The following is a 13,450-nucleotide window of genomic DNA, read 5'->3' on the forward strand; positions in this document are numbered from 1 at the left end:
CTTAGATTGTTTTCATATCTCAGTCATTGTAAATAATGCTACAACAAATATGGGATTGCAGGTATCTTTTTGGGTAAGTTTTTTGTTGTTGTTGTTGTTTTAGTTTTTGTTTTTGATAAATATCCAGAAGTGGAGTTGCTGGATCATGAGGTACTTCTATTTTTAATATTTCAAAAAATAGCCATACTATTTTCCATAATGGCTGCACCAATTTACATTTCTACCCACAGTCCACAAGGGTTCCCTTTTCTCCATAACTTTGCGAACACTTGTTACTTCCAGTCTCTTTGAAGCTTTGCGCAGTGGCAGTATCGTAGCCAATGAGGTTTATCCGAGGCGCGATTATTGCTGATTATTGCTAATTGAAACTTCCAGTCTCTTTGATCATAGCCATTCTAATAGGTATGAGATATCTCACTGTGGTTATCCCACTGTGGTTTTGGTTTGTATTTCCCTGACGATTAGTTATATAGGGTCTCTTTTTATGTATTTGTTGACTATCTCTTCTTCAGAAGTGTCTACTCAGATCTTCTGTCATTTTTTTTAAAAATCAGACTGGTTCTTCTTCTTCTTCTTTTTTTTTTTCTTTTGCTATTGAGGTGAACGTTTCCTTTATATATTTTGAATATTAACCCCTTATCATATATGTGATTACAAATATTTTCACCCAATGAATTGCTTTTTCATTTTGTTGGTGGTTTCCTTTGCCTTGCAGAGGCTTTTTTAGTAGGATACCATCCCACAAGTTTGCTTTTGCTATTCTTGCTCTTGCTTTCAGTGTCAGATTTAAAAAGTTATTGACAAAACTTGGGTCGAGGAACTTACCACCTATGTTTTTCTTCTAAAAGTTTTATGGTTTCAGGTCTTACATGCCTATTTTTAATCCATTTTGAGTCAAATTTTGGGTATGGTAGAAGGCAGTGATCAAGTGTTTTTGTTTTGTTTTGTTTTGTTTTTTGTCTTTTATAGGTTACTGTCTACTTTTTCTAACATCATTTATTAAAGAGACTGTCCTTTCCTTATTGTATATTCTTAGCTCCTTTGTTATGAATTAATTGACCACATATGTGTGGGATTCTTTCTGTTTCTCTCTACTCTGCTCCATGATATGCTTGTTGTTTGGTTTAGCATTTCTACATCCATGGAGCATTTTGAAAAGGGATTTCCAGAGAATCCCAAGAAAGAATGATTTTCCATCTTCTGTGTCCAACAACTAACTGATTCTTTCAAAAATCAAGTTTTTCAATGCAAGGGTTAAGGGGAAGAAAGGGTATTTAAAAGGTAAAACACACGAACAGTTATCTGGCATTGAACTCTTGAAGAAACTGTTAATGCCTAAATGTTCCACACGTTTCAGTGGCCTGGTGCCTGAACTTAAACAGAACTTCAATAAAAGTCATACAGAAAAAATAAATGGAATGGAATCTAAGGAGCTCAGCAATTATGTTAGAAATGTTTATCTAAGGAGAAAAAACTAAACATCAATTTTTAGGTCCTTTTTTATTATAAAATATAAAGGGACTGAAAGTTTATCTCTGGATTGCACTAGGCAAATGAAATGCATATGTGTTGAATATACATTGATTTTCCCCAAATAATGAAACTGCCATGTGGTTTATTCAACTCTACTCTTGGTACAGTGTGTATAGCCTTGAAGAATTCATGAAGCTGAACGTATGCAGGTCTTGACATTGATACAACCTTCTTCAAAACAGGTGCCTCTCTTTACATATGAAAAACTTGAGAAAGTACCTATTGGAACTAACATGCTCAGTTCAACTAATTCACCTTGGGTTTAGAGTGAGCCTCAAGCATTCAAACAGGAACACCCCGATCTATTGTAATTGGAGTATGTGTTTGTATGTGCATGTGTGTGTTAGGAGTTTATATAATGAATGAGGACATGTCCATTATTGGGATGTGATTTTAATCTGCTGACTAATCAAAAGTCTATGATGAAACAGATGAAGTATACACCCAACCCTGTTGTTTCATCATAGACAAAGCACAGAAGATTCAGAACAGGAGTAGTCAAGACCTTGCAGGGTCATAAAAACAATAAGAAGAACTTGGCCTCCCAAAATTAGTGATCTGAAGCAACAGGTATTTGTACAGCAGATACTACAAAAGTCACCTATAGATGCTCTATCGAAGGCACAGTGTACATTCAGAAAAGTAAGACTTATCATGTGCTTGATGTGATATTTATTGGTCCAGGTCAAAATAACAGAAATCTCAAATCATAAGAACAGTTGTGGGAGCACCCAGGAGCCCTTCATAAGCTTGGGTAATACAGGGAGATTGAGAACCCAGTCAAGATCTGAGTAAAGAGATCTCTAGGAAAAGCTTCAACAAATGATTGGTGAAACAAGTGAAAATTAACATCAGAACACCACTGTTAAATATAATTTGATGAATTGTGACTAAAAGTGGCATCACAAAGTTGTGAGGATTAAACATTAGTATTTACTGCTGACTAAGGGAAGGAGTACGCATAGCGCTTGGCACTTGGGAACTACCCAGTTAATGATAAATATTATCTTTTCAATGTACAAATTCAATGATTCTTGACAGACACTTTGGCTGCTTAAAAAAATCTGGATTTAATAGGAGTTATTTTATTTGGGTAAACCAAGATGCTGTGTATTAGTTATCTTTTGCAGCATAACAAATTACCCCAAAACAGTGGCTTAGAACAATGATGTCTATTATCTCATAGTTTTCGTAAATCAGGAATCCAAACTCAGCTCAATTGGGCTTTCTGGCTCAGGTTTCTCACACAAGGCTAGAATCACCAAGTTGGTGTGGGCTGCAGTCATCTTGTCTTAGTTTGGACTGTTCTGACAAAGTGTTACAGACTAGAGGTTTATAAGCAACACAGATTTATTCCTCACAGTTCTGGAGACTGGAAGTTCAAGCTTATGGGCCAGCATGGTCAAGTTCTGGCGTGAAGTCCTCTTCTGGGTTATAGATGACTGATTTCTCATTGTAGTCTCATATGACAGGAAAAGCAAGGGAGCTTTCTGTGGTCTCTACTTGTAAGGGCACTAATCCTATTTATGATAGAATCATGCTCAAAACTTAATTACCTCCCAAACTACCTCCTTTTTAATACCATCATTAGGGATTAGGATTTTAATCTATAAATTCTGAGAAGACACATATATTCTGTCCATAACACATCTCAAGGCCCAAATGGGGAAAAATCTACATCTAGGCTCACTCACGTAGTTGTTGGCAGGATTCAATTCCTTTCTGGGTGGTTCCATGAGGCCTAAGTCCCTCACTGACTATTGACTGGAGGCTGCCTTCTCTTCCTCACCGTGTGGACCTCTCCTTAGGGCGTTCACAGCATGACAGCTTCCTTCATTGAAGCAAGCAAGCAAGACTGCCAGTGAGAAAGGGTGCAAGCAAGACAGGACTCACAGTTTTCTCTCCGCTAATCTCAGGAGTGACATTTCATCACTGTTAACATTTTATTCAGTAAAAGAAAAACTCCATGTCCAGCCAACACTGGACAAGGATGAGCACACCAGGAGTTGGGTATTACTGGGAACCATCTTACAAAATGTCAACCACAGGGCAAATTCAGAAAACACAACACTGACAGATTGAAGATTTTGACCTACCCCTACCAAGCTGTTCAATTTAAACAAGTCCCTTTATGGAGCTATACTGTTGTAGTCCAGAGTGTGGGCTCTGGAGCAGACCAGTTCGATTTTTTAAAAAATATTTTATTTATTTATTTGACAGAGACATAGCGAAAAAGGGAACACAAGCAGGGGGAGTGGGAGAGCGAAAAGCAGGCTTCCTGCCAAGCAAGGAGCCGGATGCGGGGCTCAATCCCAGGACCTTGAGATCATGACTGGACCCAGAGGCAGATGCTTAATGACTGAGCCACCCAGGTGCCCCAACCAGTTGGATCTGAATCAGACTTCACACACCATGTGACCTCAGAAATGTACTAAGTTTCCCTGATGGTCAAATTCCCCATATGTAAAAATGTGAATAATTATAATACACACTTCACATTGCTTTGTGAGAACCAGGGGAGTTTATACATATAATCACTAAGAAGACTTTAGCAGAAGGATAATAGTAATAATAGTATCTAGCTATCATGGTTGTTGAGAGTATTAAATGAGGTGGTAGGTGGACGTTCTTAGCACAAGGACTGGCTAGTCAGACAATCAACTCATGTTGTCTGTTGGTATTACTGTCTATATTCCCATCCCGAGAGAGAGGAGCCTGCTGTGGGTATGGTTACCCCCAACTGCTCTTCCCTGAGGTTTCTATAAAAAGGGTTAACTGATCTTCAGGGGCAGAGGGTAGCCAGAAAACCTAAGGGATTCTCAGTGTTGATGGCAGTCAACCTACCTCAGTTATGGCAGAGAAAAGGAGTCCATAATCTCTCAGGAAGATGCAAGGGGACTGGGGTATCAGACACGGACAAGACACCAGACGGAGCTATAACACACTTGGATTTCTACAAGGCAGTCTTTAGAGCACAGGGAGGTGAGACCTCTCTTCAAAGTCCTAGGATGAATGGGAACATTTTTGCAAAATTTTCCTTAGGAACATAGATATCAGTCAACTCCTTTTGAGGTCCCACTGGGAAATATGGTTTCTGAACAGTCTGGATAGAAATGAAACAGGGGCATTTTTAGAGAGGGGAAAATAAACTCTCTCTGTTACTTAAACCCAAATACTGGAATAAATACTAGAATAAATACTAGAATCTAGGGTCCTTTTAAAGTCAGTTCAAAGCTGCAGAAAGAAACACAGTAAAAGTTGAAAGAGGATTTATGTTATATAGTCATCCACACAAGCAAGCTGAGTGGTAAATAAAGTATAGTGTGATTATTATAATGTGGGTCACAGACAGTGGAAATGTCGGGAAATTTCTGCATTAGGGAATGAAGCTTCTTATATTAAGTGAGGCATACTGGGCATTTCATATGGTTTTTACAACCAAACCAGAGGTCTGTCACTGGGAAATTGGAGGAGTTCCACCTTGCATTGATTTCCAAAGGGGGGCAGATAGATTATGGCTTCTTTTAAGTAACAATAATGCCTTTTCTCTCATCTCCCTCAACTCAAACCACCTCCATGAACTCACTAGCTACCTTTGGTTTTAGTGACCTGGCATCATGCATAACAGAGACAAATGAGAACTGAGTAATAGACAGCAATAAAGAAAAATTTTAAGCATGAACCGCTAAACAAATTTTGATAAAACATAATAGCTCATAAAGGGAATCTCTTTGGGAAAAAAATACATACACACTCATACACACATATACCACGTGTAGATATATGATAATGCCTCTGAAAGAATAGTATATCTATATCTCTATCCATATATTTTTTATCTTAAGATGAAAAGAAGTATATTATTAAAAAATTGTAGGTCTATAATTACATTCTAGAATCATAACATACAGTGATATCCTTTGACTACTTGAGCATCAAAACTTTAGAAATTTGGATTTTTCCCACACTTCAGTGGAAAATGTTACCAAGTAAAGAGAATAGCAGTTTTTAAACAAGAATCACTTTTCCGGAGGAATAACCAAAACCTCAGGCATGTTTGAATAATTTAGTTTGTTGCTATACATTGGGCAGATGTGTAGCTTAAAGAAATCTGTGAAGGGAATCTTGTGAAGTGTTTCACTGGTGTGGAATATCTGGCCCCCATATGTCTATAGGAAGAGAATTTACTTAGCAGTGCTCCTGAGATTACCAATGGGACCTTGAGCTCGACTTGAGGTCTTAGAAGAAGTCAGGACAGGCCAGGACCAGCAGGGTGCCATGCAGGGTTGGCATCCAGATGGGGAAGAAGGAGGAGGGATGTTCCAGGCCAGTTAGGAGTTTGACCTTAAGGCTGGAAGTCAGGGACATGGATCCTAATTTCAGTGTATGCCTTTAAATAGAGTAGGACTTCTAAAAATTTAGTTGACCTTGACAAACTTTCTCTCTCTCATCCTTAAAATGGGATAATGAGATAAAGATTTATTTTATGAGGATTAAATAAAATAAATATGTGAAATATTCAAGACAGTACACAGGTCACATAAAGACTTCCATAAAGAGTCACCACAATTAATACTAATTATCCTTGCATTTTAGGGCTGGATCTACCCTGTACGATCGCCCCTATTTATAGGCTCTAACGATGCCCAGAACTATCTTAGAAGGAAGGTACTGGAGAGAACAAGTTCATAATGAGCTGAATATATTCAGTTCCATTTTAAGCTTAGCAGAGTGATTAGAGCTTAAGCTAAGTTTGAAAAGGGCTGAGTTCAAGGGCCAGTTCTGAAAAGTAGCCATGTTATCTTTAACAACTTCGGAAATTCCTTACATTTCTTTTCTGTAAAATGGGGGTGATGATTATAGTTCCTCACTTGTGGAATGGGGGCTGGGTGGAATAAATGCCTGCAAAATGTCTGACATGCTGATTGGTATAGAGTAAGCTCTCAATAAATAATAGCTGTTCATAAAATTAATAAAAATAATTATATGCATTGAAGAGTTTCAGAAATGTTGACTTGTTTTATAAATAAAGCCATTTTATATTTTTGATGGCAGTCCTATACAAATCTTAAAGCAAAAAAGGAAAAATTAAAAAAAAAAAAAGCAAAAAAGGAAGGAGAAAAGTGAAGCAATCCTATAGTATTATTTGAGGTCAACAGAAAATAAATTGCAACGGAAAAGTGACACAGTTTTATATAAGCCTCTGATGAATACAAAGAACATTTATATTTACATTATTCACACATGCTCACAAGTGTATTGCCATGTATGTGCCTCATTGAAATCATTCATTCATACAGTCATTAATTTGCTAAATATTTTTGAGCACCAACTTGTGACAGAGCTAGCTCCTGCTATATAAAATCTATTGCCTGGGAGATGTGAAAAACAATAGGCAAGACCAAAAAAAATACAGAAATTATATTGAGAATCAAAATGAGAGCAAAGGTGAAGTAGAGTTCCATGGATGTATTTCACAGTGAAACCTAATTTGGACAGGAGGATGAGGAAGGGCTTTCTTGAGAAACACACATCTAAGCTGGAAGCTGAAGGGTAAGCCAAAGTTAGCTGAAGAATGAACAGTCAAGCAGAAACAATGGTAAGCATAAAGTCTCTGAATTGGGAAGGGTGGGTAACCCCTCAAAAGGGGCACTTTTGAGGCAATAAGAGAAGCAGCCTGGCTGCAACTTTGTGATTTTCAGGAAAAGATACTAGGTGAAGCCACCAAAGTACAGAGAGGATCCAGAACATGTACAGCCTAGTTGCCCATGTTAAGGACATTGGTTTTGATCCTTAGTGTATAGGAAAGCCATTGGATGGTGTGAAATAATAAGAAATATATGTCTGTCTTATTTCCTGACACAGACAGTGCTGCTAAAACTCTTGTAAACAGGGGTGCTGGGACAATCTTTTGTTCCAACATTTCGTCTTTGATCCTAGTTTCCAACACAAAGTTCCTGAGGCCTTTGTAGTTTTTTGAATGAAAGGCACATCTGACCCTGAGCTCCTAAATCCCTCAGAGTTTTCTAGGGGATAGAGTGTATTTTGTTCTAATGAAGTGACTCCTGGTAGGCTATGGTTTGGGGGCTAGTCATCAGAAAGACAAAGCCATGATTAGTAGCTTGGAACTTTCAGCCTCTTTCCCTCCCTTCAGGGAGGGAAGAAGGGCTGATGATTGAGTTAATAATGGATCATGCCTATATGATGACACCTCCATAAAAATCATCAAAGTACAAGGTTTGGTAAATATATCCCTTACCAACTCCATGGGGATGAGTCTCCTGTTGATGGGGAGCCTTCCAGACCTCATTCAATAAATTTCTTCATCTGATTGTTTATCTGTATACATTATCATATACTTTATTAGATAAAAAACTGGTAAATATAAGTTAATGTTTGCCTGAGTTCTGTGAACTATTTTAGTAAATAATCTAATCCAAGAAGTGGTTGTAGGAACCTTCAATTTGTAGCCAAGTTAGACAAAAGTTATGGTTAACAGGGACCTGTTACTTGTGATTGGGGTCCAAAGTGGGAGATAATCTTGTGTGACAGAGTGCTTAACCTGTGGAGTCTGTGCCAACCATGATTAACGTTGGGATGGAATTGAATTGTAGAACACTCAACTGGTGTCACATAGATTTGCTTGATGTGGGGAAAATCCCCACACATCTGGCATCAGAACTATTATGAGTGAGTAAAGGAAAAATGCAGGAGAAGGTTTTGTGGTTGTTTTGTTTTGTTTTCAACTCAGGAGAGTCCCAAGCAGGGGGAAAACATGGACAGTTTGCTGTTTAGAAGAGTAAGTCTGGCTGCCATGTAAAGAAAAGATGGAAGGGTAATTGGGGTAGACATAAGGAGATTAATTCAAAAGCTTCTACAGAAGTGCAGCAAAGAAGTGGCTACTGGTTGGGTGGATTGGGTGCTGGTTGTAGATGTGAAAAGAAATGGTCAATCCAGAAATGTTGGGGAAGCAGAATCCACGGACCTGGTAACTGATAGACTCTGGGACAAGATGGCAAGAGAAAGAAGTCAAGGATAATTAAGAAAATGATCAAGTTCTGGTGAGCAATTGAATAGACAACGATGCTCATTGCTGACTTGGGGAGCACTGAAAAGCAGGAGCAGGGTTGGGAAGGTGAGACATGTGACAGTGGTGGTGGTGGAATTGAGTTAAAGGGCATACATGACCAAAGTGAACACAACAACAACAAAATGTAAGACACCATACATACATGGAAGAGCCAGGAAAAGATCAGGATAAACATTACTTCCTGAAAAATGGGAGCAGGGTCTGTAACATCATCACGTGGATGGAGTTTTCTAGAAAGAGAATACTTGCCTGAGAACTAGCAAAAAGCTCCAAAGTTATTCATAGAATTGCTGGGGGACAATGCTGGCAAGAGACCAAAGAAAGTAAAACTAGTTCTATTTAGAATTGTCTGTTGGATGTTAGATAGTGAGCAAGGTACTTTTCACATATTATCTCTTGCAATTCCCACAATAACCTCTTGAGGTGAAGCTCTTTTGCTGATGTAGAAATGGAAGCTCAGAGAGTTATTGCATGGCAAGACAGTGCTTCTGGATCGAATGCCCACACTCCTTTCCTTTATTGTGTTACTTCTTACTGCAACAGGGGTGTTAAGTGATTTCCAGATGTTTCTATGCCACTAACTCTAGTAAAGGTATTGTGATTACTGGCTGATGTTTTACTTGCCTAGGAAACAATTCCTTGTCCTTTGTGGATAGCATCCTTGTTCTTATTTGGGTGAAATCCCTGTCTGGTGTGTGGGTACTGCCTGACGAGACTGTTCAAGTTCCCCTGTGCTGCCTATGACAAGCAGGGAGGAAGGCTGGTAGAGAGACCAATATAAAGTTTTCTTCCTGAAATCAGAATTGGGAGCAACATGATGCAAAGTCTGAAAACAGTGGGAGCCCAACCAGGCTGCTAAGCAGTCCCTGCCGCTCTCATCCCTAGGCTTCCAGGCATGTTCTTCGAGCTGCCCTATGATCCCATTAGGCAGCCCATTTTCTTCCAATGATTTCCCTTTTGGTGTATGATAAGAAGATTCACTTTCTGCTATTCTCCACCAAAAACTGCCTACTGCAACAGTAAATTCATTCCATGTAGGAGATCAAAGAGCCTCACGGAGGGAGCCATGCCGCCCGGCAGCTCTGGCTGCGGCATGCTCCATTCCAAAGTGCTGAGGGAAAAAGGAAGAGAGGGCACCTTCATTAACTCCCATGGAGTGCATAAAAAAGAGTGTTTAATAAAGCTTCTCAGGAGTAGTTATGGGCAGCCTCTCTGCAACTTGCTTACTACAGAGAAGGTTTCATAGAGAAAGTTGGATTTGAACAGAGTTCGGAATGGAGTAGGGAAGGAGAAATGATGGGTGGTACATAGGACATTGCTTTTTAAGTACAGAGTTGTCTGAAATTTCTGTGATAGAGATACACATTGGCTAAGAACAGACAAAGGAAAATGGTCATTTAAATGCACCCATATCTAATGATTACTAACCTGGACCATGTTCAGACCAAATCCTTTGTAATAAAACATTTTATAAGTTTGCACTTATCATAACCTATTGGCTTTTTGAGAAATATTTTTGCCATCAAAAAAGGTTTGGTTTGGAATGCCTGGGTGTCTAAGTCAGTTAAGTGTCTGCTTTCTGCTCAGGTCATGATCCCAGGGTCCTGGGATAGAGTCCTTTGGGCTTCTTGCTCAGCAAGGAGACTGCTTCTTTTTCTGCCTGTCACTCACTCTGCTTGTCCTCTCTCTCTCTCTCTCTCTCTCTCTCTCTCTCTCTCTGACAAATAAATAAATAAAATCTTACCAAAAAAAAAAAAAAAAAAAAAAAAGATTTGCTTCTCCAAAGAAGTTCAGCTCTTCAATAATGGAGTAGATCAATCTCGATCTGCAAAACAATGTATTCCAAGGTAATTCCCAGTTTTATTGGGAAGACCACTCCTACAACACGTAGTTTTCAAGGCAAGGGACCTCTGCAAATTCTGTTAAACAAAGAAATGCAAAACTTCTAATGGTATTCCATTTATCGACACTTATAGGCAGGAAAAATCCTTCTGCTGCTGCTGGCAGTTTGATACTGGTGGGTCATTTGGGGACCTAGAACAAAAAAGTAGTAATCTCTGTAATAAGGATAATTTAGAGTGAAAAGAGAGGGGGCAATTAATGGAATAATTAATTATGCATTATTAATCACTATTAATAAATCATAAATAACGTGTATTGTGACTACATAATTGCATATATTTTTATGGTGTATGTATATTACTATACTGTAAGATTATGGTGTATTTTAAATCTGATATGCATAATAAATGGACCATTTATTTCTTCCAAAACTAGAAGCTTATTTTTGATAAATAAATGTTTTGAATAACATATTTAAGACACTCTATTAGTCCATTTTGAGGGGACACTAAGGTCCCAGGTTAATATGAAATGAATCTTTCCCTCCAGAATGTCATAGTCCATTTTATACCTAACTGGGGGTGGGGAGGAATAGAATCTAGAAATGGCTGAAAGTGTTAAATAAGGGAGAAGGTAGCTACCTCTAGAGTTAGAGACAAAAAAAAAAAAAAAAAAAAAAAAAAAAACAACAAAACCTCCTGGGGGAATTTGGCTGTACATCATCATTACCAGTTGTATTCTATGAAGCCAGATCTTCTCATTGACCTGATATATGAGGAACTGGTCTTCTCTTTAACCTTGGAAATTCTACAACCAGCTGGTCTCAGAAAGGCATAGAATGATCTACTGACCTAAGTTTTATGCCCACCTAAGATTCATGCTTGTGGAATTTTCTTTTTCTTTGGTTTTAAACTACCATATTGGCACATGGGATTTGCTCACCGATAACAAATACATGGATCTGGAGACCAAGAGATGGAGTTAACAGTGAGAGCACCAGAAAATCCTTCAGGAGAATGAACAGAAAATGGAACCATGGGTCAGACTATGCTGATGGATCTGTGAGTCGTGATGTCAGATTTTACAAATCAAAATAGAAGATGTGTAAATACCTGTGGAAACTTAGGTCATATTTATACTACATTTTTTTTTTTCGCTGTGTATCTGAAATTCAGATTTGGTTGGGCATCCTGCACTTTATCTGGCAACCAACACTATCCATGAGGCAAGGGTTATAACAGAGGGTAAGACTGAATCTGTAGAAGCCAGACTGAATCTAAACAACTCAGATAGAAGCAAGGCCCATGGGGCAGAACGCTCCCTTCATCAAATATGGTGAGTAGCTGAGGCAGAACGGACTATAAGAAATTTGTCCCATCAAGTCTACATTCAGTAACCTCCCCCTATTCTCTTCTCTTGGTCAGTAATTTTGGCCTGCTTTTCCACTTTTTTCCCCCATCCTGATGCTTCACATTGCTTGGGGTCCTCATTACTGATGGAATCTGCTAGGTGTACGTGGAGGGACACTGTTGGATGGGAGGGGCTTATGGGGAATTCCCCCTTTCTCTTTCCACCACAGATATTACTATTATTCCATGATTTCCTAAATTCACCATTAGTTGAATAATGCCCTCCAGGGACAGGATCAAAGAGAAAGACATAGTCAAAGCACTCCTGGGAGGGGAGAAAGGGAAATCTGAATGTTTGCAATCAAGTCATCCAAACTCAACCCTGGAATGCAAGGCGGGAGGTTGTGAGAGAGAGCCCCACATCCGGCCTGGGGCTGGTCCAGCCACCCATTGGCTGTGTCAGGCAAAATTGGTGAGCATTGACTCTGCAGCAGGAAAGCTGTACCGAGGAGGTTTGTCAAGACAACAAGGTTTCTGTGTTACCCTAGAGGAGTAACGATGAAGTTTATAGTTAGTCTGTCCTATGAAACTCTACCCTCATCTCCAAAAGGAAAGAGATAGAGAGGACCAATGGCTATAGCGCTACTACATGTTGATGGATACACGGCTAGAATTTATTCCTTCAAGAAATATTAGTTGAGGAAACCCTGCAGGGCTCCTTTGTTCTTTAGGCCGTAGAAACCCACTGCCTAGGACCTAGAAGACATTCAAGAGCTACAACAAGGTTTGAGACAAGGAAAGTGTACTTCTTGTTTCCCAGATAATAGAGGAAAACTATGAACATTAATATTCAGCGTTTTAGCAAATATCTAAAAATGTAACATGACGTCAGTTATGCAACTCAACTCACATAATTACATGAAATGTTTAAACCAAAAGAGCGAACAGTAATTTCTCCTCTAAAATCCCCAAATGATAAAAGTTAAAATCCTTTCATTTTTTTCTAACAAAAATTATATCTAACACAGAATGCAATTATATTAAGACAAAAGGTGTGGGTTTTTAAAATTTATTTTATTTTTATTTTATTTTTAGAGACAGACTCCAGGAGCATGGGGTGGGGGCCCAGAGGAAGAAGGAGAGAGAGAGAGAGAACGCTTAAATAGCCTCCAAGCTCAGAGCCCAAAAGGGGCTTAACCTCACAACCCTGAGATCATGACCTGAGTTGAAATCAAGAGCCAGCTGCTTAACTGACTAACCATCCAGGCACCCCAGGTGTGTGTGAGTTTAATTACAGTTTTTCTGTATTTCGTATCAATATCAAAGTCCCAGGTCTTCAGTTATGCTCCCCCCTTAAATTTCTCAAATGTGGGAATGAAGTCATATTTTCTTCTTTATTTATTCATTATGTATGAAGTCCATGCCACCTGTAGTCTTTTGCTGTTAAGTTATTCACTGATAGATAATTTCCATTTTATGTTCTTGATTTTAAAAGATGTTTTATGAGCATTTGCAGTTGTCCTCATAAATACATTAGCTCTGATGGATGTTTGAGAAATTCTCTGGTACAATCTCCTCATTTTACAGATGAGAAAATTGAGCCCCAAATGATTGAGTTGCCCTGGGTCACACGCTT

General features: G+C 38.8%; 1 pseudogene; it reads left to right on the plus strand.

Moving 5' to 3' along the window:
- The first annotated feature begins 291 nt into the window (after positions 1-291).
- Positions 292-473, plus strand: LOC116597938 (annotated as a pseudogene).
- Positions 474-13,450: the final 12,977 nt, after the last annotated feature.

The sequence above is a fragment of the Mustela erminea genome, chromosome 8 (genome assembly GCF_009829155.1).
Source record: "Mustela erminea isolate mMusErm1 chromosome 8, mMusErm1.Pri, whole genome shotgun sequence".
NCBI lineage: Eukaryota > Metazoa > Chordata > Mammalia > Carnivora > Mustelidae > Mustela > Mustela erminea.